The 25,270-nt window shown below is 44.3% G+C and overlaps 1 long non-coding RNA gene across 2 annotated transcripts in view; it reads left to right on the top strand.

Moving 5' to 3' along the window:
- Positions 1-25,270, top strand: part of LOC143693936 (uncharacterized) — a 118,304-nt gene that overhangs the window by 88,849 nt on the left and 4,185 nt on the right. The window contains exons 1-3 of one of the 2 annotated variants that reach the window (XR_013182003.1): positions 15,556-15,672; positions 18,376-18,436; positions 19,045-19,476. This is a non-coding gene — a long non-coding RNA (uncharacterized LOC143693936). Of the gene's footprint in view, positions 1-15,555; positions 15,673-18,375; positions 18,437-19,044; positions 19,477-25,270 lie in introns of those variants that run through there. The other variant, XR_013182002.1, reaches the window with a different exon arrangement.

Raw genomic sequence — 25,270 nt, 5'->3', positions numbered from 1 at the left:
TTGAATTAATTCTGATCTAATCAAATCTAATTTGATCTGATCTAATCTAATCTCATGTCTGTCCAACCAGTAGGACTTTGTTATCTGCAGACATGATGCCAACACAATGGATTGGGAAGTTACTCCCTGCTTTAGACATGAGGATTTTAGTAGCTGGGCTGGTTAGTCCTCAAGTTGATCTGGTTTCATGGGATTATGCCATGGGAAGGGAGGCAGATTGCTCTAGCACTGCTATGAAGTGTTTTCATCATGTCCAGAAGCAGCAGGTGTGGTTCTTTTAGGTGATCTTCTCCTCTGCAGAGAGTGAGAGTAATTTTGACAGTAACAGCTAGTCTGATCTAAGGAAAATAGCAAGGGGAGGCAATTTGTGTTACTAGCTCAAGTGATAGTTGGTAAAAAGGGATAACAGAAATTATTATTTCTTTCAGAAACATCAATTTTTAAAAATTATTTTCTTTAAAATTTATTATTTCCAGCTGTCTTAATTGCTCTAGTAAAAATCATTATTTAGCCCTGGAGAGCTTTCCTTGCTGTTGTATTTTTCTGTGGTTTCTCCAGTTCCTCATCTCTAAAGAGCTGACAAGTCCCTGAGAGATATGTCAAGTCACTGGGGAACATGAGAGACCTGCAGGGACACCATCTTCATGCTGAAAGTGGGCAGGTTCTGGTTAAATACTGTGTGGACATCATGATGACTACCACACATATGCTGCAAAGCTGCAGGAGGCATCCAGAGGACCTGCATTTCCTACTCATCTTCCACTTTGCTATGGAAAAGCACAGAAAGGGGATTCTTTATCCCAGATTTTACCTGACTCATAGCCAAGCATATGTGTAAAGGCTCTGCTGAGCTGTTCTTTGTGAAGGCTGTTTGCTGACCCAAACCTATGGAGTCCTGATCCTTCTGTGCAATAACGTAAGTGAAGATCTTCAGCACGTGCTGCAGTCTGTGCAGACGCCTTGTCTGCGTCCATCTGAGTCAAAAAACAGCGGCAGGGAAAATCCCTGGGACGGGAACTCGGTCATCTGTGCTGCTACCTGGTCCAAGCAGGCAGCAGCCCTCCCAGCAGGTCGCAGGCAGTGCTTGGGAGCCAGCACGGGCCATTCCCAGGGACCAGACCGGAGGCAGGTTTTGGACAAGGAGAGCAGCCGGTAGCATAGACACAGGCCATACTGTGCTGGCTGCCCTCAGTGGCCAAAAGCAGTTCCCTGGCAGGTTGGATTTAAAGCTGTATAGGTGCAGGTTTAATTTAAATCTGTACGGGTACAGCTTTAAAGCTGAAATGTCTTTGGGTGACAGTGGGATGGCAAATAGTGTCCTCATGCCAAATATTGATGGGTGTTTAATATACACTTTGGGCACATGCTGTGACTGGGGAAGATTGCCTACTGATGTTGTGTGAGTGCTCCTGATTCCTGCAGTGCTGTGGTGCGGGATGAGCATGACAGAGGAGAATCACAAGTGTAAAGTGCTTTAAAGATCACACTCCAGCAACTCTTACCAGAAAAATACTCTTGATTTGAAGTGTGATTTTTTTTAAACGGCAGTTCTATTCTACCAAGAGCCTTTTGTGGATGCAGTTACACTGAGGAAAAAGTAAAAGCAATGACCAGTACAGCTTCTTTAGTTTGGGGTGTCCCTGTGAGCTGCACTGTCAGAAGCCTGGTGCTGTAGGCAGAAGCAATTCCCCGGGTGGAAGGCACAGCCAATGTTACCTGGTCTTCTTCTTCTAGTGCAAATTTATCCACTCTTTGCAGCACTACTGAATTTTTGGTTATAAGCCATTTTTGCATCAATTCCCATGGGTAGTTGTGAAGAGTTGTCTGTTCCCAAACTGGTGTCAATTCCAGTGACCCTTCCTGCCAACAGCAGTGATGGGTATGGTCTGAGCACCCAGGAGGTGTTGAGGACTGCCTCCTGCCTCTCCATACCTTATCTCATGACCATTGCCACTTGGCCACTTGGTGCTATCCCTCTTCCCTGGTGGACAGGATCAAATCCCTCACTAAGCCTGCCCCAGGGGGTCAGTTACTCTGAGTTTGCATTGCAGCAAAATCACATTGCTTGATTTTTCACTCTAAACTCAGGAATAATAATTATTCTGAAATCAGCCTGGAGTAAAGACAGAAGTAAACCAAGTTTAGAGTACTTTCTAAAGAGAAATTAAGACAGGCAGCTTAGAAGTCTCAATAAGATGCCTAACATCAAGTAGACGAATCCCTCTCCTTCTCCAAGAAAATCCTGTGTGCTGTGGAAGAACTTCTGGAAATGCACTATATGTAGTAGAAGAAAAGAAAAAGACATCTGAAGTGACACAATAACTGACTGGTACCATATTCTATTCTTGATTGCATAGGGTTTACTGTGCAAGCATCATCCATCTGCACACATGTACACTCCCTTGTGCCTCTGGTATTAGCAGCAGAAATTCACATGCACACATATTACTGGTACAAAGCACATGGGGCTTAAGAGGAAAACTTGTCTGTAAGCAAATTGGGCAGTGTTTGGATTGCACATTAACAGTGCTGTAGGGCCATCAGTAGATAGGTGGTCCCAGGAAGAAAAATAACACGTCCATTATATTTCCTGTTTCTGAAAGGAGGAACTGATACCCCAGTGCCAACACACCACTGCCCCAAGCTAGCAAATGTGTCTGCCTGTGCAGGAGATAGGGCACAGCAGGGAACTGCAATGCTGGCACTTAGTGGATTGCATGTCAGCCTCCTCTCAGTGGGCTCTGCAAGCCCATCAAGGGCACATATAGAAGAGAGGGGATTTGCCACATACTGAGAGGTTGTGGGAGCAAAATGCAGCTACATGAATGCTTTTTTCCTCTGCAGTAGACATGGTGTTTGAAAAGAGTCTCAGGAGCAAAGGGTAATGGGAACCATTACCTGTCCCATGTAAAGTATTCACCCTGCAGTATAACAAAAGTTTTCAAAGACTAGTTGAAGCGATTTGGGTAGAATTCTTTTCTTCTACATGCTCTCTGTACAAGAGATGAAAGATTGGTCTATGTTTGCTCCCAGGTCAGGACTCCACTATACCAGCAGACTGGCAGATTCCCAACAGAAAGATACTCCCCACCTTGGAGAACCTGTGATCTGAAAGTCAGACAAGAATCTCTGAACTGAGACACGAGTCTGTACAACAGTCAGAAACAGTGGGGTGCTTCTGCTTGGTGCTCCCTCAACAGACCTAATGAAGAAGTATGGATTGGGAATCATATTGTTGCTTTTTGATGTAGTTTTGTGGAAATGCATCTCAGCAAAGCACAGAATTAAGAATTATAAGGGTGAGTGAAGGGAATTAATTAACCTGGTCACACTTGTGTAGGATGCGAGGGACGAATTTCAGTGATGAAAAGGTTACAAGCCCCAGGGCAGGTGATGACATGTTTGTTGTGTGGTGGTCTCAAAGCTGGGCTGGGTTTGTTTCTAGCATTTAATGTGGTTTCAATGTATCCTTGAGCTGGGCACGGTGAGGGAAGATGGCTCTCGAATAAGAGCTATGGCCTTTGACATCCAGTCCTGGCCACAAAACCTGTCAATGAAACAGCAAATTAGAGAAGGCACAGCTACCACCCTAGTCCAAAGAAGGCTTCTTGGCTGCAAGCAGGTCAAGCAGAGAGCTGAAGGAGCTGCACAAGCCTCTGCGTGGCAGGGCTGCAGCGCTGCAAGTACAGAGAGCTGCGCTTGCTCTCACTTTTCCTGGCCATAAACACCTAAGGTCTGATTCTTCTGGCTCTGCAGTCTGCATAGTCATTAACACCGCTTTGAAGAGTTGGGTTAGTGGGTGTAAAATGCTACCATTTAGTAAGGCATCATTTTAACACCACTTCACAGCACTGTAAAATGAGAATCTAGGCTATGGGGCAGAGGAAAACCTGAGCCCCAGTATTCACCTCATTAGAGAATCCTTTGCTGTGTGGATGGGAAATAACAAGGGCAAGCCCATCTGTACTGAAATTACACAGGCTGCCTGAGTTTGGTCTGATTTTAATAGAAGACCAGAGCAATAGAATAGAAAAAGTATTAAATTAATATGCAGTTTTAGTGGATTTGGAGCAGGGACTGAATTTTACTTCCTATTTTCCTGCTTTTATGTGAAACTTCAAGCAACACTTTCTCTACTGCATTTAAAATAATTTCTATAAATATATAATAGATGCACGGACAAACATGTGTATGTAGGTAGTGTAAACACATATTCGGAGATTATACTATTCTCAATATGTTTTCCAGGGAAATCTATTTGAAAAAAAAAAATTGCCCTTTCATGTGGATTCTCACACTCTTTGCATGTGTCTTGCCTATGGTAGGTATTTAATTTTTTTTTCTTTCTTAGTTTAGTTTGGGTGCTTTTTTTTTTTTAGGCTTTCTTTGCCATAGGCCCTGAAAACAATAATAGAAAAAATACTGTGGCAGTTGCTTCCTTGTGGCTTGCCAAAGGGGTGTTAAGAAATTTTTCTGGTTGTTCTGTATGTGTGAGGTGCAAAGAGGTGATAAATTGCTGAAGGAAATTAAAGCAGAGGGTGGGGGGTTGAAGCTCAAGTTTTGTACTCTTCTGATTCGGTCAGTCTGGATTATAAACTGCTGGTTTTGTTAGAAATCAAAAGTTAAATTGCTCTAAACCCAGCGGTGTTGCAAAGACAGATTAATAGATTTAAAACATCATGCAGCCTCTGGTGCTTTGTGTGCTTGGTTTACTCAGGTGCTGGATAAAGAAACCACAGTACATCAGAGAGGAGTAGCTGAAGTGGTAGTTGTGATACTTTGGACAAGCAGTCATTTCTAATCCTGGCAATTCCCAGAGCAGGGCTCTGCCCTCCCCTTGCTGCCTTGCGGAGGCACCCAGCCCATGTGCCCATCCCATCAGATTCCAGCTCCTCCTGTGCCACTGCCTCACTGACAGCAAAGGAGGTTGGCTGTCAGTTCAAAATTTGTTTCTTGGATTCTTTCAGGGCCATTTAGCCACTGCTGCCTTTCAGTGAAGGATGCCTTGCTGTGAGTGGGGAAGTTGTGGCTGGCAGTTGTGGCTGCTAGCTAGTCACAGCTCAGCTGTTTTGCTTTGCCCTACAATGGCCTCCACATGCCCCTCCTTTCCAAAACAAAAATGTTTTTCATTTATGCATTCAGCTGTGGTGCTGGCACAAGTCCATGTGAAGAGGTCTTCTTTCCTGTCCTCCTTCCCCCAAGTTCAAGGTTGTTGCAGTTTTACCTTCAGCATCATCAGCTGAACACCAGTAATGCTGGCTCTTAGCTAGAGAGCTTTGGGTCCAAACGTTTTGCAATGTTCCATGAAGGAAGGGAAGTTTTATGGACTCTGGGTTGCAGATGGGAACATCAAGGCATGGGGCTGTGGCAGGCTGCTGCATTATTCAGCAACAGGCAAGGAAACCTGACCAGGCTGGATGATGGCTCAGAGCAGAGTGCGGCTTCGCTGCTGGCCAGGACCGTTGGCCACAGCTGCACCATCTTACCTTAAACCTGCCAAAACTTGCTTCAGCCCCAGCTCTGACACTGAGAGCTGCCCACAGCTCTGTTGGGCTGCAGAGGCGGCTGCTGTCCTGCTCTGCTGCTCTGGCTGGCTCCTTGGCCACAGCAGTGCTAGGTTGAGGCCGGTATTTGCAGCCACACTTCACACACCATCCCCTCTCTGCAAGCTGATTTTCTCCTTCCTCAGAGGCTGTAACTTGGGAGCTGGTGAGATGTGAGTCAGCTTCTGCTGCCTGCTTTTGGGGTGAGAGCAGAAAGGCAGGGGCCATAACACCTACAACACCCAGTGTGCCTCAGATGTCTGTAATTCCCAGAGCTCAGCTTACACATGTTTTCTTGGACTAGCTGCAATGGTGAGGACCCAAGAGGAGAGTGGGATGTACCTGTTGAGATCAGCTGGAGGTAGTGATGCACAGGGCAGGGGCTTCCCAAGCTGATAGACTGGAGCTGCAGTGTTGATGTCCCAAGTCTGCCACTTCCTTGTGACACTGTCACCGCTTGAAATAACCATACTTTTTGTTCATTTGTAAGGCTGTGAAAATGCATACGTGCACAAACACATATCTGGGATGAGGCTGAAGCGAGATATCAGCGCTCAGGTTGCTACAGATGTGTGTGAGGCTCAGGCACTGCCTTACTTGTGTGCAGCCTGACATGGTGTATGGCAGCACTGCCCACCAAATGCTGCTGGGCAAGGGGTCCCAGCCACTTTGGGCCAGCTTCAGCATATGCAAAAGAATGTATCAACTGGCTGCAGAGAAAGTGCATGAAAGAGAAAAGGGTTGAGTCTGTCTTTTGTTTCTCATATGCCTTGGCCCCATGAAACACCCCACAGTGCCACTGCCTGCTGAGGAGTGAGCTGAAGGCCCTGGGTAGCAGACTGTGATGTCCAGCAGGTCAGAGTTTAGGCTCCAATGCAGAAGGAGGAATTTCCTCCTTTCCTCCAGGGATAAGGGCTTAAAAGTGGAGGATTCTCCCTTTAACCTATTTGCCCCAAATAAATATTGCCATTTGACAAAGAAAGGCAATCCTTAAGGCAAGCTTGCAAAGCCCTTCAAAGCAGCAATGGCAAAACATTTAAACTGAAAGCAAAAGCATATTGCCCTCAAACTGCATCCTTTGGCATTCACTTCTGAGCTATGGGACCCTGCAAAACACCAGCTGCTTGGGGGGAACCTGGTGGGACAGGGTGGGAATTTCTGTGAGCACAGATGGTGGCATCCTGCTGCATCTGCTGCACTAGCACTGGACACAATCATGGACAATTTTTGAGGGTCTGGGAAGACATGTCCAGCTGTGGAACATGATAAAAAGAGAAGTGAAAAAACATGATGATGACCCCACTGGATGGTGTGGGTCGTTCAGTGAGAGTTGTAAGTACATGTGTAACCAGTCTGCTGGCAAGCCAGAGCTTACATCTTGTCCACAATGTGATTTATCTTACAGTTTCAAGCAGTAAACCAATATAACCAAAATGATGTTGTCCTTTCACAGAAAGAAGGAAGGGAAGCTTTGTTTTCTCAATAATGTGTCAGGAATATTGCCCTCTGCCCCTGCACAATGCAGTGTAAACTTGCTTGTAATTTGTGCTGGAGGGGGGGAGTCAGCTCTCTGTCTATGTTTCATTGTAAACTTACACTTAAAATCCTTTCCTGGCATTGATCCCGGCTTTGATATGCATTAGTAAACATTCATGACACCGACATTAATCCAGAGTGAGCTTATAGTCATTTGTTGTATTAGACACTAAAAACCAGTCACGAGGCTATGATTTGATAGTGTTATCTCAACACCTTGTGTAGAGATGCAAGGCTGACTTGGTGACATATCATCCTTGACACATGACACATAGAGACCATGCTTCAATCAACACGCCGTGCCTCTGGGCAGTGTGGTGTTACAGCCTCTGCAGGGGAATGCCACTGCCTGGAAACAGCCTCTCCTGCAACTAGTGGTGATGGCAGGGCTGCAGAGACTGGCAAGCAAGAAACCCAGCCTGGTACTCGAAAATCAAATCCACCAAAATGTAACAAGTCCCCTGCATGTTAATGATGTTTCGTTATTTGCAGACATGTCTAAGCAAGATCCTGCTTTTCTTCTACTTACTTATTCTGCAAATAAATTCAGCAGTAATGATCTTAGTAGCTCGGTTGGCCCTAGATTTAGCCATAAACACATCATAATTTGTATAATTTCATTTAAATTCTGCCCTAAATAATTCTGTTTATTTAAATTCTAGTCATCCTTGAGCATGGTGTGCCCATGTGATCCACCTGAAAATATAGGATGGTCATGAGCAATGGGTTGCAAATGGAGTTGCATCACCAGTGGGGAGATGTGGTGGCCAATAAAATTTTCTAGGTATGAAAAGGAAATAGAGTATTATCATTTGTTTAGAAGTGTAGTCAGGATGTGTTTTCTTAAACAGTAACAGTCTGGTTTTGCTGTGAGCTGGATCTAGCCTTAGCTGTCCATGAGCAAAGAAACAGCAGGTTGCATCGCTGCCCCACACTCAGGTCTGTCTTCCAAGAGGGAGAAGAGGTTGTGACAAACCTTTCCTGGTGGTAAGTGCAACTGGTTGTGATGTGACAGCTGGCAGAAAATACAGGTGAGAGTGCTTCTTTACACAAACCAGAGTTCACACCCAAGCTCCTTCTCAATCATGTGTTTTAGTGATGTGGATGTGCCTGTGCCTGCTGTGTGAGGCGAGTGCTGACTTTTGGCTCTGCTAGTGGTAACGAAGGGTTACAGAAATGCTGAAACTCAAAAATACAAACATAAATACCAGGCCTCCAGCCCATCCACCGGGCATTTCTAATTGTCAGGTGAATGGATGAGAAGTGTTGTGATAAATGTCATGTATCTTTTGGGTTGTTACACAATGGTGATAAAGAAAAAGGCAAGACACAGAAAGGGGAAAGCTGGGGCTGCCTGTCTCTACTTGGGAAATAACAAGCCCTTCATTAGAAATGCCTTTTAAAATGTTATCTGGAATTTATAAGATGTCAGGGTTAGTCCTGAAAAGACTGAGTTTTGAAGCATCACTGGTGAATATTATGTTGCTGCCAGAGCTTTGCACACACCAACACTCAGGCTCAGTAGCAGATAGGCAAAAGCACAGGTAAAAGCTGGACAGATGAGAAAGTGCTCCCATGCTCAGCCCATGCCAGTTGCTGCTGTCAAAATGGCTTTCTGTCCTTGCAGGCAGCTGTGGGCTTCAGTTCAGGGTCCCTGATGTTTAATTGCCAAAAGGAAAACCATATATGTATGTAAATACTGGATTACTCAGAATACCATTGCCAAGGGGCCAAAATACTTACATAAGGTGGGATTGATAGCAGTTTAATTTTTCAGGTTGCAAACTGTGGTGGCAAAGACTTGCATACAATTCCCATCTCTCCTAATGCCTCAATATACAGACATACAACAATAAACCTCCTAAATCACCCCAGAGGGACTTGCAGGAGCTAATAAGTCAAGGATTTACAGTGCAATATTCAGGCAATAGAGTTTGCAGAATCAGCTTTGATCCTGCTAGGAGAGTTATATTAGGACTTTGGTCCTATCTCATTACTTACTTTCATAAGAAAACTTGCATACATGATGTTATTTTTCTACCTTTATGGCTATTCTCACATGGCCATTTCAAGGGAGGCTCTTCTAATGTCTCCTTTAATGTCTCTTGCCAACTCAGGGTGGCAAAAATGACCCCATGGCATGTCATTAGCTCTGGTCATAGCTTGGTGTGTGTGTGCAGGCTTTGATTAGGTACAGAGACTGCTAAATGACAATTTTGCAAGCACTGTGTACATGATGTGGGAGTCACTGTGGGTTATTGCTGAAATTTGCGGTGTCATGGGTAGTATGTAGGCATTCTTCAAAGCCTCATGTACTCAGGAAAGTTTCAATGGTTTAACTTAAAACAAGTTTCACACTGGGGCAAACTGTGCAAGTACTTGGTTTCATTTTAAACACAATTTATTTTAATGTCACCTCTTGGGGGAGGGCTGTTATTTCTTTTTGTACCAAAATAAGTGGAACGAAATGAAAGGTGTGTGCCTACAAGCCAGGTGCTGGATGCCCTGGCACAGGTGTTGGGGGCCCTCGATTTACATAGAGACATTGTTTTTCTTGAAAGCCTGTCAGTCAGTGTGGTCAGAGAGGAGTGCCAGACACATCCAGACACATTCTAACATCACAGTGTGAAGGATTTGTCTTCCAGAGCCAGAGCTGAGGCCACTGAGAAAGGAAGAGGCAAGAACAGAGCAGTTCCCTTAACTGCACCTAATTCTGAGGATGTGCAAAAGACACAGGTCAAAGTCTTTGGACAGTCTTTGGTCAAAGACTCTGACTGTCTATTTCCAGCTTGGGCACCTTAAATTAAACCTTCTCCTTTTTGTGTCCAAACTGTCTTCCTTTTGCACAGCTCTCAGCCATGAAGCTTTGACTCAGCAATACAATATTGCCAGGCTGCTGCTGCTGTGGCAAGAATGAACCACACTAAAAGGATGGACATATTTTGTGAGGAAAGCCTCAAGTATTTCCCACATAGGTGATGGTTTATTCCCATGTCCAGTATTGTCTTAACTGTAGTTTCAACACTTCCCACTTAAGGAGATAAATTAATGGATGTGCAAAACATCACACAGTGAGTTAAGGACTTCCACCCAATCAGAGGCTTGTCCCTCTAAACTTTGACCTTGTGTTCAAGTCAGGGTCTTTGTAATATATACTTTAAAAATATATGGGTTAGCATCTTGCATATTTATTAATATTTTGAGAGTCATTCTACAACATACACAATAATTACTTTTCAGGGAGGTTCTAGACACGTGAAAGATTTCTGAAAAAGCAACACTTTTCACTGATGGCAAGTTTTAAAAAAATAAAGCTGACTTATTACTTGAAGGAGAGAAAAGGCCATGAAACAGGTATTTTTACTCAGGAAAAGAGAAATTTTTTAGCTTTTAAATGTGCAGAGACACTAAATCAACTATCACAAATGTGTGCTGGTGATGCAGCCAACAACACTTAATTATCAGTTCTACAGGAAAATTAGGTGAGAAAATTACTTGTCTTTTTATATTTATTTTATTTATAAAAGAATCCAAAGACAATGACAATTCTCTCACTACAGCATGTTAGACAAAGATGGCTTGTCTGTCTTTTTCTTCTCTCTTGGTGATATGGACCCAGTGTACCTGCTACCTATGAATATGGCAAGAGAAATCCTGGCTCAAAAAATCTTACCATACATGAATGATGGAAGATGAAAGAAAAGAGAAGGGTGATCTTGAGAGGGGACAGTCGCCTGTGTCTCAGCAGTCAGCAAGTTTCCATCAAGTATATCATCCTTCATCAGCAGCAACTGCCTGTTCACCAGGGGGAAGGGGAGAGTGCCCCTGGGAGAGTGTGGCATTTCAAGGCAAAAAGATCATAGGCAGTGTCCTTTCAGCAGTGGGTTTAGTTTTCCCTTGAGTTAAATAGGAATAGGTAGTGATCATGTATTTTGCTGATCATTGTTTAATAACCATGCAAGCAAGGGTCTAGTTGGCTGTTGGCATTGCTACCAGTTCTGGTTATAGTGTGCCCAGCCAATTTCTATATTTTCTAGGAGGGTACATGCCATTGGAGCCAAGGAAAACATGTTCTCCTGAGACTCAGATCTAGCAGTGTCTAATAAAAGGCCTGATGAAGAAAAATTTCTGCAAGGTTTATTTTCCCCTGGGAAATTAAGCATTGTATACCATAATGTGCCTGGCATATGGCTGCCTATGCATGGGAGCACTGAATCCAATCCCTGACTCAGCAAAGTACTGCAAGCAGTGTTTAGTTGCTAAAAACAGGACTTAGGCACAGGTCTAAAGCTGGGCACATGCTCAGGCAAATTAAATTCATTTCACTTGTGCACAGAAAAGGTAAAACACTGACATTTGTATTGTGACACAAAGCTAATTTTTTTCTTACATAAGTAGTGGATCAAAAAATGGTAGTGAGCCTATTTTCCAGATTAATTCAATTTATTTTAGATGTGTGTTACTTTGTTTCTTCACCTTGCAGATATTACTTGCAGAGAGACAAGTTATGCAAAAACTGATTTACAAGACCAAGTGCACAATCCACATAGTGAAATAGGTCTTCTGGCTGATATCTTTATTATTTGTATTGTATCACCCTGTTCTGACTGCAGGAAACAATAGCCATATACTTTGCAGTGGATGGTTAATGAACTGACAAACAATCAGCCTGATTTCTTTTCTTGGCTAATCATTTACAGATTTGTTAATGCTCTAATGTCAAAGTGTTTCTATCCTGGTATGTCTCACTGTCTAGGAAAGAACTGTGCTCCTTCTGCCTGCCACCATGTAAGTGTCCAATTCTTCTTTTTAATGCTAATAGTAGTTTCTACCAGAGAACCCTACAACAACATTTTAACTCTTAAAAATCTGTTCTCCTTGATGGTTTTAGGCTATTTGCTTCTTAATTACTTTGCAAATTTCTTTGCTCTTGCATTTAAAAAAAATATTTGGGATGTAATTTTTTTTTCTAACCGGTGCTACTTTGAAACCAGAGAAGTGCTTGTGGGTGTCATTCTATGCTTTCAGACATCACCACCTTTCTTTTGGAGGTTTAGAAATTGGTATGCAAATACCCAACACCCTTTTGCATCAACCTCATTAGAGCCAATAAACATTTCACTTTAAACATCAATGTTCCCAAATGGGAGGGTTGAAGATCCAGCCTGTTTATCTCTTTTCAAACAGGTGACTCCTTATTACCCTCTGAAAAACTGGAATGCAAAGCAGTCTCTCATCTGTAGCTATTACAGCCTGTGATGCAGTGTAGTAAGGGTTTATTTTCTCTCTTCCTTTGGTGGCCACTTAGCCATCAAATTCACACACATGCTCTTAAATATTCATGCAATCACACTAGTGTCTTAATATTTGCACTAATTCCATTTCTCTCCACTTTGCATTTAGCATAGAAAATTCTTCAGACCCTTCACAGTGAATGTGGGGGACAAAGCAGCAGTGGCAGCTGGACAGACACCCCATCCATACACAGCTCCACTGCAGCTGAGTCCCCAGCAGGAGCTGTTACAGGGTGTTTGTGGGCAGGAAAACGCAGGTGCAGTGGAGCTGAATGAAGAATACACCACAAGGAAGAGCAAAGGCAAATAGTGCTAGAACTGAAACAGAAAATTGAGAGTTTGTGCTAAGCTTAAAAAGCAAAAATTTCTCTCTGCATCCAAGAAAGAAGCATGGCTTGGTGGGTAGAGCAGGCAGCAGTCAGCAGTCAGGACGAAGGTGCTATTTCTGACTTTTTTACTGGCTGTGGTGAGACTTTTTTGATGGCCCCATTTCCTATCTTTAACACGAGGTTTTTACTTGCTAAAATGGCAAGAACCAGTGGCTCTGCAGGAGATTTGGCTGACAGGCACATAAAACTGCTAGGGATCTCTTCTGTAACTCATTACAGATTGTAACTACACTTCTTCAAAGTCTCTCAAATAAAGAATTAAATGCCTGAATTAAAAAAAAAAAAGTATCAAATTTGAAGTTCATTTTTAATATGACAGCCTTTAAAAACATTGGGACCCACCCCAGCATTTGTTACTCTTCCAGAATTCCTTTTCTTGCCAAAATAACATATGCAAGAAGTGTAAGTAGGAAGAAGAGAGGAGACTGTGCCCCTTCTCCTCCCTCACACTTGAAGCCAGCAGCTGAGATTCAAATGCAAATGCCAGTATTCTCTAACTCTCCAGGAACTTCTGAGTCTTGGTGTCTTACACCTATGTGACAACTTAGGCTAAATTAAAAATCAAAGAGATTTCCCCTGGAGTAAGGTACTGCTTGTTATGAGTGAGGATATCATAATTGGGGCTGCCAGGAGGTTTATGAACTCCACTTGCTGAAGGAGGCTTTGGGACTCTGAAGCACCGAAGTCTGTATTTTCTGTCTGGAGTCATCCCAGCTGCTGCCCTCCCTGAGCCAGATGTGTAAAACCAACAAACATGCTGCAGATCCCATTTAAATGCTAATACGCCTCTCTCTTCTCTGTGAACTTGGTAGATCAGGGCGATGAGATTGTGTCCCTGCTCTCATCCTGCTGCTGTGGTGGCTCCTAGGTAAAAGGAGAGGCAGGTCCTGGGTGCAGGTGCCCTTTGCAAGGGTGCTGTGCAGTCTCCTTGTAATGTCTGGTCTGACTGGAGCTGCCCGATGTTGACAGGTCAAGGTCTCAGCTGTAGCTGCCAGTCTGTGCACTTCAAAGCTTTGATTGCCCCCTGTTTTATCCCAATGTCCCCTAAGCACGTGCCCACCCATTGTAGCTAAGGTGGTAAAGAGGGGGAAAACAGACATTAGGTAGCTTTCTTTAGCAAATATTGGATGGGACATTCAAAGTCAGTAACTAGAAACACAGAGGGGGTTTAATGGCAATGGAAAATTTTCCTTTGATGTCTTTCTATCTGCTCTTCATCTTTATCTTTCCTCAGAACCTTAAATGACAGGCTCTTCTGGAAGAATACATCATAGCTGAGGATCACGTTCCGGTTTTTTGCTATATGTGAAATTTCAGAATAAATTTTAAACCTTAATTAGGGCATAGAAAATGTACTGTACTTCTGTTGGTTTGATTTAGTAATAGGAATTGTGTTTGCATGCAACAGACAGGGAGGGAGAGAGGGAAAAAAAACTGATACTGTTTGAAAGGAGAATAGCCATGAAAACTTGATGGGAGAAATTCCAGCAAGTTTCCTAACTTCTGTGAAGCTGTAAAAGTTCAGCTTCACTTGGCCTGTGATGCATTGGTGTTTCTTCACTACAAAGTGAGGTGGTTGACGTGGTTGCAGTTCTCTGTGTAGACAGAATGTTTTTTCCAGGTTTCACAACCTTTTAAAATCTACCATTTGACAGGGGAATGGTAATTTTAAATATAGAGAAAGATTGGGGTCTAATTTTTTTTCATTTTTTCAGGACTCTATAGAAGGAATAAACCTCCAAAGAAGGTTCTAGAGGTCAGAGAGATCTAGGACCACTAGATTAATTTGCAAAAAGAGAAATGTGATTCTGTATATGATATTTCACAGGCAGAATTTGTTAAGTTGTATGTGGCTTTCTCCAGTTTGTAGTCAATGGGAAAACTTCCTGTGGAATCAGTTTGCTATTGACTAACACTACAACAGATATTTTTGATAGCAAACAAGTGTCAAGTGCTGGCGTTTTACAGCTGGCATCACTTTCCCCTGGTGCAAAGGACACTAAAGAAGACAGTACACAGAGAATCCGGCCTGTGGACACTGAAGATCAGCAAATATAACCATAACACCTCACTGGAGGTGTTTGTCTCTGGCCCACGTTAAAGGCTGACACAGACACATGACTTAGGAGACTCAAACCTCAGGTAGAAAACTTTTGTAATAGGGGGTGTGTGTATATATCAGTGGATCAGTCCAAACATCCATCTGTCCTCTCCCTGGCAGTGGTACATATGCCACACTTTAATCAAGGAATGCTTCCTGGGCTCCTGCATCACATGAATGTGCTTGGGTGTGTTTTACCTGGGCTGTTCCAGGCCCTTTCCCATCTCCCCAGCAGCTTTTCTCAGTGTATTATCACCGTATTTGCAATTATCACAGTAATCCTTGTCTTTCTGCAAGTAAACAGTGAGGCAGATGAGTTTTTTATACAATGTGAAGTATTTTACTGTAAATATTTTTTTCTTCCACTGTCAAATCTTGTGCCTACTTCTTTTCCATCTTCTGTCAAGCTCTCTGCAGTTACAACTGCAGCACCTCCTCGTTGTTACTCATACAGAAATGCCAGTGAGGGAAGGCTCCATGTACAAACACACACATGCATCCCATTTTTTTTCCACGTGGTGACTTCTGTATTAGCAACTGGTTCCAGATTTTTATCTACTACTTCTAAAATAATTGGAGGAGTTGTATGTCTTAAAGAGAGAAAGGAATTGTATGTTTTAAAGAGAGAAAGCAAGTTCTAGAAATATGTGCTTTGTGCAGGAGAAATTACTCTTAGTCTGCGCTGCAGGGTTTATTTTTCAGATCTCACAGGAGAAGTATATTGATTCTGGGATTGTCTTATTCCAGGAGAACCTCTTCATTTAAAAGGACATCATGGATTGCTTGTTAATTCACTGGCTGAAACTTAAGTAAGCAGAGGCTAATGTCTTTTTACTGGTTTAATTAACAACGATTACTTGTCTAGAGATAAGGTATTTCTAGTCAAAAGCCATCTCCTTCAACTCCAGATCAGCTGAGAATAGTTCAAATTAGTTTTAGGGTAGGGTCAAAGACCAGAATTTTAGGAGTTTGAAGTTTTTTAACTGAGCAGATCAACACATATCTGCCGTATCTGCGGGAGAATACACATCCAAGTGCAAAGGGGGAGGCTGGGATTTCCATCTGCATGGAAGTGGATTGGTTGGGGGCTTTAAACAAATGAGTTAATGAGGTGGCACTGAAGCACACATCTGTCCTTTCTGGGACATCTGAAGTCCAGCACATGCTCCACTCGGCAGCTCAACTCAGAGGGGCCTGTCTGGGTCAATCAAACCTCCAGTGTGCAGCACCACTCGGGGAGGACTCATTTGAAACAAAAAAACTAAAAGTGTAAATCCTCCCTCTGATTGGATTTTTTTGTTGTTGTTGCAAACAGAAGCCAGCTCCCAAGGCACCCCTCCGTCCCCAGGACACAGTGAGTGAAAAGTGCCCAATGGCATTCCACTGCAGCTTGCACTGGCTGAGGGCCTCCCATCAGGAAAGGCAGCCCTGCTTGTCATCAGGGCAGCTGAGCTACACACGGCCAGGGATGATTTGGATGGAAGAAGCCTGCATTGTTCCGGGCTTAGCTGTATCAGCAAGCTCTCATGCTGCCTGAACTTCTGTGAAACTAAGTCCCATGGCTCTGTCTGTGACTCTTCTTGCTTCACAGGGAAAGGAAATGGGAACCTTGGCTTCCCAAGATACTACACAGCATTCACACCCTGCTCTGGTGTTGATCTCAAGGCACAGGGTCCGCAAATATTTGTACCTCCTGCAACAGATGTTTCTGGAAATGTTCCTTCAAGAGGTGATCTTGAACGCAAGGCAAAGTTCCTACTGAAATGTATAGCTATGAACCAAGCAGAGCAAGGACAAGGACTGTGACTCTTCTACCCCCTGCTTGTGCTGATTCTGGTTTATTGGCTTGCAAAGAGTCCAAAGGAATGGCTGAGAGCTTGCCCTGCTTTTTTGTAGGGATTTAGGTCCAGAGCTTTGAAAGTCATGAGGCACCCAGCTTCTGTCAACTCAGGACTTGCATAAAATAGTTTTCGAAGTTTGCTGCTGGAGGACTTTGTAGATTTACATGCTCTGTTATTCTGCTGTCCCCTCATTCTCCTTAGTAGCCCTGCTTGTTTGGGTGTGTTTGCTGGGTGTGTTTGCTGCCTCATGGGTCAGGAAAGAGGCTCTGCCATGATCACAGCCCCCTTGTGATGCCAAGGACAGGGCTTGCAGGACCACAGGCCCCTTTCTGTGTCTTGCAGACATGAGAGGAGTGCACAGGTGGGTATTGCTAAGCTAGGGTCTTTAATGGACCATCCAGAATTTCAGCTGACCAGCCACTAGTCTCTAAACTAGTCCTTGTTTAAGAGAGGAAAAAAAATCTGTTTCAATCACCCTGGTGAAGGGATGGGTAGTTCACTCTCAGCTGTTTGAGTCCAGCAAACACAACCACATGAGAGCACAGATTCTGAATTTTTCAGTTCAGCATCTTTGTCATGACTATTGTGAATTGTCTGAACCCATCATCCTGAAACCTATCCCTCAGTGTGGCTGTGCTTTGTCTGGGTATGTGTGGCCCCAAGGAGCCAGTCTGGGAGTCAAGAATCTAAGGACCTTATAATATTTCTAGACATTTCTTTTTACACTGGAAGAACTAGAGAAAATGGCACCCCAGAACTTTCCTGGCCTTTTGTCCACCTTTACTTAGAAAAACACCTACAAACTTTTGCCTCCTTTCCTCCCAGTCATATTAGACAAAGCCACAGACAAATAAGCATGAGCAAAAGGGGCAGGATACAGTTATGTGGCCACTTCTTCCCCTCACCACAAGCTCAGTCTGGAGCAACCTCAGATTGAATTTACTCCCTGAATGCAAACCCTCGGGGTTGTGCTGAGGATGCTGGAGATGCAGTGACCCGTTTTCGTGTACAGATCCGAGTTTGTGGACAGAAGGACATTCAACACATTCCTACAGGCAAAAGGAGAGGAGCCCTTTTTCCATCTCTAGTTTCAATTTTGGCTTGACCATTGTGTGATGAAAGCCGGGCCCTGGGCAGGGAAGCGAATACTCTAACAAGTGGCTTGTTAGTGAGGAATGTCCTGCAGTAAGTACGGAGCAGCCTTGTCACTTCTCAGCCAATCCTCCGAGGACAATAAGGAAGGAGGACAAAATGAGTGCAGCCCTCCTGGGCCTCCCCTTAAGAGTTTAAAAGCAAAATATTGATTTTGAGTTACCCTGCTTCAACTCAGCTTCACTCTCCTGATATTTTTATTCCCTTGTAGGTTTCTGACTCCATTCGTTTTTTAAACAAATCACTGGTGAAATTGTGGTGTGTCCATGTAACATTCCTGCACCTAAAAATATGGTCAATTGACACCTTGAAGGTTTCCAGGCAACTCTAACCATTTGTGACATCTTTAGCTGCATCTCCAGTATGTTCAAAACAGATGAAGTGAATGAATTGATTTTAGCTGCATAAAACCCTTGACAAAAATCTCTTTGTGGCCATCCAGTTAGTCTCTTGATGATTTGTAGAGTATTTGCTTATGCCATGAACTTGATCCTTCCCACTTCTCTGCTTGTTTTTCAGCTAGCTCTGCCGTGGGTTCCCTGCTCCTGAATGCACTGCAGCTGCCTTCCCCAGAGCTGGGGTAAGAGCCAATCAAACAATGCTGGACCTACAGCCCACTATGTCATCAGCTGAGCACTGTATATGGCAAATGTACCAGATGAACAGCACTCAATGGTGGCAACCTTGTTAGATGATTTAAATTGTTGTCAGACCCAAACTGCCTAATAAAATCAGCAGATCTGTGTAACTTGATTCAAAATCCAGCAAAGTCAAAATGATTTTTCAACTTGCTCAAGGAGATAGTGGATAGAACAACACAGCAAAAACCTTTTCCTTTGTCCCCAGAAAAAAAAAATTAACATTTGCATGTGATGAAACATGCAGTAGGCCAGGAATAAATTAAGTGCAGAATCTCAGCTCCTTTAATCAAATAATTTGACATTTATGTGTGTGGTCAAAAGGAAATTCTTTTGAAGACATATGGTCTTTTCATTGTATGCTATTTTGGATCAAGTTCCATTGTATTAACAAACATACAGATAAATCGTTGATGGGCTTGATTGTTTTGGGTTTTTAAAGGTGCCTCCAACCCTGGGGATTCAGGCTTCTCCAAGTACAATGCACAGTAACCACCCATGATAATTAACAACACACAATAATTGCGGTACTTAACATTTATTGTCTCAGATCCCCCTGACAAAAATGAAGAACGAATCAGAGGCAGGAACTGGAAACACTGCTGGATGGGCCGGAGTGCTGATAATAACACATCTTTCACGAAGTGCAAGATATTACTGATTAACTACAAAAAGACTTATCTGAGTTCAAGAAAACCAGCAATCACTTCTTTTGGCAGCAAGAGTGTGCAGTGAAGTGTGAGCAGGACACCGAGGTCTGGCTTTGGCAAAGCACCGAGTACATCCAGTAGAATTATACCCTTACCTGGTGCCTTTGGCTGGCTAAACTGGTGATCACCTCTGAATGCCTCTAACCTCCCTTCTCCGCAACACAAGCTGTAGGATTTGTTAGTCAGTCCTGCATAAAGCACGGTCTTTCTGCTTGAAAGAGCATTTTCTAAAGGAAGGCATCAGATCTAAAGGAAGAGTGACAAAATGCCTGGTAAGCTGATCTTCTAACATTAATTTTTTTTTTTTTTTTTTTAAATCTACAAAGCTGCTTCTCTTTAATCAGAGGAGTTGAGGTGATGCAACTGTGCTGGTCTCTGCCATCAACAGGAAGATGTCCTGTTTCCTTCTGCTCATCCATTCTCTTCTCTGCCCAGTCTGCTCCTCAGACCCTGCTGTGATTCAACTCAGCAAAATGTTAACACAGAGTAAATAATGATTTTCATGTGAATGGCCACAGGAAAATCATATTGAGGATTCTCCATCAGCTGAGTGAATTAAAGGGCCACATGAACAACCAGGAGTTCAGTGTGGGAAGGAGTCTTTGAGACAAAAACAGTGAAATGGAGGAGTGGAGTGTAAGAGGAATGGGGTCACCACTTGAGGCAGAAATTCATCAACTTCAGCTCTTTTGGGGCTTCACTTTTGGGCAAAAAAGGCTACTTGCATAATGTACAGAACTATGCTGGAACTTATATGTTCTAGAGGTAGTGATACCACTATGAAAAGGCTACATCCTCTCCCACTGTCCATGATATCCATATTCCTGTTTCCTGATTGAATGAAAGCAGGCAAGACCTTGAGCTCTGTGCACTGCAAGTGTGCAGCTGTTGGCTAAAACCCAGCATGGGTGAGAGCTGCTGGAGTCTTTGCTGGCCCACAATGACACTGCACTGTTCTGCACTGTGGCTGTCGCATGGCATATGGGAACATGTGGGCTTTGTGCCATTGGTGCATGACCACCTGGTCAGCTGGAGAAGCATTTCTAGATGCATTGGGAGTGAGAGGAACACCAGCCACCCATGATTCATTCTGCATTGAAGAGATGAGACTGGATTCCCACTGGCCTGATGGCACCAGCTCAGGCTGGGGAGGACCTGGCACCAGTTCCAGTCAAGTAAAGACTTCACCTGAGAGCAAGAAATGACACTGCAGCATGCCGAGTGCAATGTGTGTGGCTGCTGCAGGAGGGGATGGAGGAAGGGAGAGTCCTTGAAAGCCCATAGGTTTGTCTTGCCACCTGGCCCATCACCCACAGCTTCACCTCTGGCCCAAGGGCTGCAGCATCCTGCCCCGGTTTCTGGCTGCTCTCTGGTGCGTGTGTGGCTTCATGTGGAGCCGCTCTGAATTGCACTTGTTGGGAGCCGCCACACCAGCCAGCAGCATGCTGAAAAGCATCATCTGAGATGTCCTGGCTTTTGCAGCATAAGCTTGTTTTAAAAAGCTGTGATCATGTCAGCAAACAGCCCATCACTTCCCCCCAGCCTCCTGCTGAAACTGTGGAGCACCCCATACTGACCACCCGGCACTAGCAGCAGCATTCCTCCAGCTGCTCACGTCCATGCTTCAGGACAGTCCCAGGAAGTTCAGCTCTCCCCTTACCCTTGTGTGGGCAGAGTGGGGATCCACAGCAGCTGAAGTCAAATGAAGCATCTCAGCTTAATACAGCAGAGCTTGTCAGGTTTGGGAACAGGCATTGGAGTCTGGACCAAGCAGGATGGGAGTGGGGGGTGCTGGGATTTCCTTTCAAGCTGTGCCAATTGACTTCTGAGGCTTTTCCTCCCCTGAGCCAGCCAAAACAAGCTGAGGCAAATCTGCTAAGCGATTGCTGCTTCCTGTCCCTTGTGCTGGCACCAGGGAGAAGAGAGATGGGGCATCCAGAGCCCAGGGGATGCTTCCTCCCTGTTTCTCTACATGGAGAGGACTCTTCACACACCCGTGAGAGCAAGGAGGAAGGAGAAGAGCAGCTGTTTCTGTTCATTGGTGGGTTTCTGGCAGAGCATGTTTGGCAATTGCAAAGCAGAGTTTCCTCTCTGAATCCTGCCCTGCTGTGAGGGAAGGATGAGCTGGGGAAGCTGCAAGCAAAAGTGTGTCAGAGAGAGAGGCTGGAACTGCCCACTGATGCTTTTGGTTTTGAGGACTTCACTCTAACACCTTTCTACAGCTGAGTGAAGCATGTGCAGGCAAATCATAAGCTCTCACTCAGGCTCAGCCCATCTGCCAGGGTGAGGGGGGCAGGTAGAGGTGCTGGCTCTCTCAATAAGGGTGTCAAGCAGGGCAATGCAGCCTGGCTCTGGTGATGCTCTCCTCTGCCCCAGTTACTGATGCAATGGGTGTCTTGGGAGGTTTCTTCTTGGGGTTTTGGGTTTCCCATCAGCTGAAGGAGCATTTATACCCATCCCTTTATATCCATCTCTTTATACCCACACCTGCCCTCCTGCCTCACAGAAGAGTGAGTGGAGCAGCTGCCATGGTCCCCCATGGGACAGGGTGCCCCAGAGGTAGGGGTTGATGCTGCTGACAGTGCCCAGCTGCATAGGGGACTGAGGGGAAAAAAGAAGGTAGAGATAGCAGGTCATACCTATGAAAAAGATAAGGGCTTAATAAAGTTGCAGAAAAACATTTATCAGCTAATGTGCCCTGCCTTCAAAGACACTGATGTCTCCTCAGGCTGTGAAGGCTAAATATGAAAAAAAAAAAAAAAACAAAACCGAAAAAAAAACAAACAAAAAAACTTGACAAAGTAATTTCAGAGTTGTCTCTGGTTTTCCTAGTTGGGTACTAGACTGGTCAGCAACCTAACCCATTGCTCTTCAAACATGGTAGTTTCTCACAAGCATTTATTCTAAAGAGAAAAATGTTATTCCAAGCCTCCTATTTAAATATACAGAAATCCAGATGGGAGAAGTGTTAATTTGAATTTACACATGTAATATCACAGCCTCTAGGGGTTAAGGAGAAGGTAGGAAAATAAACCTGTACTTTTTTCCTTCTAAATAAGTTACATGACCAAGAGTTAGGGGGTTCTTAATGCTGTATTTCAACTGCCATCACTATTCTCAAAAACATATTTAACTATAAGAGATTGTTTAGTAAGATTTGTCTCTATTTCAGTGTTAAGAAGGACAAATTGATTTGTGGCCAAGACAGGTAAGGTAGCCAAGCTCAACCTATGACTACTTCTACACCTGTCCACTGGAATGTAGCATAATCAATTTCTAACATTAGGCATTTTCAATTCCAGAGCATTAGCACTGGGGGCTGAACCCCTCTCATATGGCTGGTGCAACAAGAGCCAGAGTAAGAGCAGGAAAGGACAGAGATGGAGGTGCTCAGGTTATTCAGAACTGCTAGTGGCCTTTGGCCAGGCTGTGCTTTCAGAAGACGTCAAAGGTGAGTTGCTCCCAGTCCGGGCACCATCTGCTCTGCTTTTTCCTCCAGTGGAAATTTAAAGTGTTGAGACCAGAAAAAGCTTCATGTGTACCCTGGAGTACTTCAGTGCTGGCTACAGGAAACCCAGCTGGATATGGATAAACCAGCTCCCTGGATGTGATGTGTTGAGAGGCTGATGGGGCAGTGCATGGGTACCAGCAGCTGTGGGATGACATTAGGGCCTGTCTCAGCATGCAGCCACCCTGGTCATCCCCAACAGGACACACAGACAGTTCAGCTCACAGGACAGCAGGACACAGATCCAGAGTACTGCTGGGAAGGTGGGACATAGGTTTTGAGCCTGGGCCCTGGGACAGACCTGTGCTGGTGCAAGACCGGGAGAGTCAATAGTAAGGATGCTTACACCACAGACTTGCCCACACTGAAAAAACAGAAGTAGGAAAGGTGAAGCTGGAGTGCTGGAGGTGGAACCTGCTGAGGCAGTAGGGGAGAGGGGTTTGGGATGGGGTTGTGTGGAAAAACACAGTGGCTAAACTGAGCAGAGATGTTTCAACCCCAGTAAATCTCTGACATGTTCATGTGAGTTGCAACCAGGGAGAGTTGTTCTCATCGCTATTGAGAAATATGATGGGGGCAACCTTAATTTTTTTTTTCATTTACTCACTGGTTTGTTTTCCTGTGAATGATAGTAACAGTTCAGCCTGAAAAGTTGATGTAATTGTGAAATTTTTTCAGCTGTCACAGTTCAAATGCCCCTGCATGTATGCTTTAGAGCAGATTGCCTTAACACCAGTTTGGCTATACCTTTTATATGATATTTTTTTTAACTAAATTTTTGTAGTGGTATTATGCTAAGCATTTTTAGTGTTTCTTTTTACATACATCATTCCCACCTCTTGTTTTATAACTGTTTGCAACTTCTATTAAGTCAGAATTTCCAAAAGCAGCAAGCTATGGCAAGTCAAGCATTCAATCAGGATTTAATAGACATCACTGTGGTCCTCTTTCCTTTGGAGGCTGTTCACCTGTGCCTTGCGGGGATTCACTACAGCAGAGATGAGCACATCTTCTAATTCACAGGCCTTTGAATATTTTCTATGGAAACTGCAACATATTCTTTAAAAAATAGTATATGTTTCTGAAACTCTTGCAGTTTTACAGATGGCTGAACGTACTTTTCTCAGTCAGCTTTTGGGGGTGCTTTAGATGTATCAGTTGAAAACTATCGATGCTTAGTGAGATAGGCTCTGCAGTAGGTTAAAGAGTTTCACACAGACCTGTCACTAGCTGAATAAAGAGACTGAGGCAAATTTCATCTGAGTAGCATTGTATAGACTCTGCACCCTTGCAGAGAAATAAGAAGTCTCTGGCAAACTCATACTTATTTGGAAGGAGAGGTTGGATAATGGGAGCAAATTCAAAGTCAAGTTTGGCAAAGCCTTTGCTCAGGTAATGGGCACAAAGTGCAGCTACAGAAGTTTGCAAGGCTGTGGTTTCGGCATGCTTTGTGGTCATAGGGGTTTTTGGGGTCACCTCGCCTTCTGCAATAGGTTTTGGCCCCTGCAGCATAGCATATGACTCCTAGCACAACCACATGGGGATTGGGATATGAGCATGAATTCTAAGCACTAATTTAGCTTTCTGGCTCACAAGGAGATCCCACCAATAGCTGGACCAGCCTTCCTGACCAGGCCACAGCTGAGAATAGGAGTGATGAAAAGGGCATGCCCCAAAGCAAAATGCTGTGAACCTGCAGCAGCCTGAGCTGTTTTATGCTAACCAAGCATAGTAAATCATCGTTCTAGCTCTTAGCCATATCAGATACCACTGGATTACACTTTGGTGAGAGAGACAGAAAGTGCAACTACGCGTGATCTGCCACTGCCTATTACTGTTTTGGACTGGCAAATTTTTGACTCTGGGTTTTATGCAAGTGAATATAGAGGAAGGCAGGCAGTGGAGAGCTGTTTCAGAGAGGTGTAATTGCCTCTGTTCTGGGTGTTTGAGATCAAATCTGGGGAGAAAAACCAGTGCTGACTGATTTAACTCTCTAGTTGCTGCTCTGCTTGGAGCTAGAAGGCCTGGCAGTGTTACTGCTCCAGCCCCTGCCATAAGTACAGCTGTGCTGTGGCCAGACCACCTGCCAGACAGCCAGAGTCAAGGGTGCAACACTTGCAAGCAAATTATCATTTATCTTCATATGCCTTAAGATGCTACAGTGGGTCAAGAGCTGCAAGCCCACCAGACCGTGGTTCCACAAATCTGGTTTTAAGGTTCTTAGTACTAAATCAGAAGCACTGTGGGCCTCAGGTTGTTGGTCAGTAAACTCTTGCCTGGGCTCTGATTTCTTCAAAACATGGCAACAGGTTGACTCTGCACCAGCAGCCTTTGCCCTGAGCTGGGTGCTGCCCCTTCACCTGCAGAGAGCTCAACCTCCGATGAGTGCATGGACCAATTTGACAGAAATGTGGCCACATGCCTGAGCCTAAACTGGGCCAGAGGAGCACCATGGGTGCTTGGGCAGTGCACAGATCCCTGGCCCTGGGTGCTGAAGGCAGGCAACCAGCAACAACCTGGCCAGCCTGTCCCTACTCATCTGCGAGGGAAGGTTCAAC

Source organism: Agelaius phoeniceus, chromosome 1 (assembly GCF_051311805.1).
Source record: "Agelaius phoeniceus isolate bAgePho1 chromosome 1, bAgePho1.hap1, whole genome shotgun sequence".
NCBI classification, from domain to species: Eukaryota; Metazoa; Chordata; class Aves; order Passeriformes; family Icteridae; genus Agelaius; species Agelaius phoeniceus.
This window is presented reverse-complemented; position numbering and strand designations above follow the sequence as displayed.